Source organism: Saccostrea cucullata, unplaced genomic scaffold, assembly GCF_032062105.1.
Source record: "Saccostrea cucullata isolate Sc308-1 unplaced genomic scaffold, CSIRO_AGI_Scuc_v1 ctg22290, whole genome shotgun sequence".
Taxonomy (NCBI): domain Eukaryota; kingdom Metazoa; phylum Mollusca; class Bivalvia; order Ostreida; family Ostreidae; genus Saccostrea; species Saccostrea cuccullata.
The window spans coordinates 1472-3682 of NW_026935505.1; the positions used below are offsets into that span (position 1 = coordinate 1472).

General features: G+C 37.3%; 1 long non-coding RNA gene across 1 annotated transcript; it reads right to left on the reverse strand.

Annotated features, from left to right (window-relative positions):
- Window positions 1-390: 390 nt before the first annotated feature.
- On the reverse strand, window positions 391-861 carry LOC134243064 (uncharacterized). The gene is made up of 3 exons (XR_009986962.1): window positions 814-861; window positions 597-708; window positions 391-482 (listed from the first exon to the last, which is right to left on the reverse strand). It is a non-coding gene; the product is annotated as an uncharacterized LOC134243064 (long non-coding RNA).
- Window positions 862-2211: the final 1350 nt, after the last annotated feature.

Sequence of the window (2211 nt, forward strand, 5' to 3'; positions counted from 1 at the left end):
GCTTCCACATCTTTCACCTAAGGAACTTTAAAAAGAACTAGCTTGCATATCAAAATGACCATTATGGAACTCCTTTTCTTGATATGGTAAGAATATATTTCTAAGACTTCATTTTCCTATATAGAACTTTAGTGCAGACTAAACTTGGTTCAAAGGCAATGAACTAAACAAATTAAAAGAAATCACTCAAATTTTGCCCTTTATATTTAAGAAGAAAGTTACAATGACTAACAGACAGACAGACCTAGACACAATACCATCAGGAAAGCTCACTTCAGTTTCTGTGAGCTAATAACTGGCTGGTTTACAGATAGCTAGACAGACAGATTAATGTTGGACACTTTCCTATAACAATACTGACTCAATGCTTATAGCAACAAAATCCCCTCATTTTACCATATCCTGAATTAGGTCCAGTTTTCCTTCTCTGACTGAGGACAGGAAGATCTGTTCTCTCTTTTTGTTGTCATGGTCCTCTGCAGCTGAAAGGGAAAGAAGCATTAGTCTGAATGTGGTTAAAAACAACATGAAAACTTCATCCAATATACTACATGTACCATATAATGAAGGTAAGAAGTTTAACCAGTGTTACTTACCCAGAATAAGTTCACTGATTTCTCTTGTTTTGGCAAAAAGTCTGGGAGTTTGTCCTTCTGAGTTTATCAGTGTAACATCAGCACCAGAGTCCAGAAGCACCCGCACAACATCCTACATATACAATAAGGCCTGAACTCTGGGCATTGTTAAGTAACTAAAATTTCATATGAATGTGCTTTTCAGATTGGCAGTATATTAACTTTATAGATATAATACCAGTCTGCCAGTGTAAGCTGCCTTGTGAAGAGCTGTGTCTCCATTGGGTTTGTAACATCAATCCCAGCACCATTCTGCAACAATATATAGCTGACTTAGCATATACATAGGTGAAATAAAATGAAATTGTTTCTTATTAGTAATTTTTATTTGTCGAACACATTTTACTTATAGAGATCCTCTCTCCATTTTTTTTTTATTACCTACATGTAGCATGGATTTAATACAACAATTAAAGTCATTACTAACACCTTAGTCTGTGACAGTACATTGCTTTGTTTATAGCCTGGGAAACATAATGATTGGAAATCAGTTCATGCTAGACATTGGTAAGATTGGATGGTGACAATCTAAAATGCTCCTGCTTTAAGCAAATGCCATTGTGAAAGACTCTAAATCCAAGGACACTCGTTTGGTGAAAGTTGGACCAGAAGGAACTAAAGGCAAAAAATATGCTATAATATGATATACAGAAAACAATTTTAATAAAATTTGCTAATTTTGAAAACTTTCATAGAAACTTGGTTTTATAAGGACATTGTATACCCTCTACCCTAGCATTGGCGTCAGAAGCAAATTGAAAGTGGGGGGGGGGGGGCTAAGTGTAAAAAAAAAAAAAAAAAAGGAAATGTGCATTTTGGGGGGGGGGGGGGGGGGGTAGGTTCGAACTTCAGTACCAAAATGTTTCCTAACACCACCACTTTCCGCATTTTTAATACATGTATATACTAAGACCTATCTGTTGAAAGTGGGGGGGCTAAACCTAAGAAGATATGTTCAATGTCTATACTAAGTATATAATGGGAAAAAAAGTGGGGGGGCTAAGCCCCCCCCCAGCCCCCCGTTTCCGACGCCTATGCCTAGAGCACTCATTGAGTAGAGACAATGTGCTTTAAACAAGGACTTTACACAGCGATTTCACTGCATACCATCTATGATGCATGGGTAATCTAAAGGTGAAGTTTGAGCCTGACCGGGACAGTTGAAAATGAAATATGCTCAGGACATGAAATCAGATGGACAGACTGCTCACTAAAGGGTACCAAGAGAGCAGAGTTCTTATGATTAATATAAGAGGTTCATGGGCCACAATGCTCACCCATTAGAAACTGAGTAACTAAGGACCTTCTTGTTCGTCATCAGATGAGATGCAATTTATGGTGCAAGATTTTCTGTGCATTGTTGAAGAAAATTTCCCCATTTTCCAGCAAAGATCAACCAACTTCCTTTCACTCCCAAATTGTCAACACATTTTAAGCAACCTATATATTTTATCCACCTCCGAACCCCTTATAGTTGTCTCTACAGACCAATAAACTCATCCGACAAAAACGTTGAAACACCTTATTTGCATTATGGGATCTGTAGTGTTATAATCATATAAAACCATATCACTAC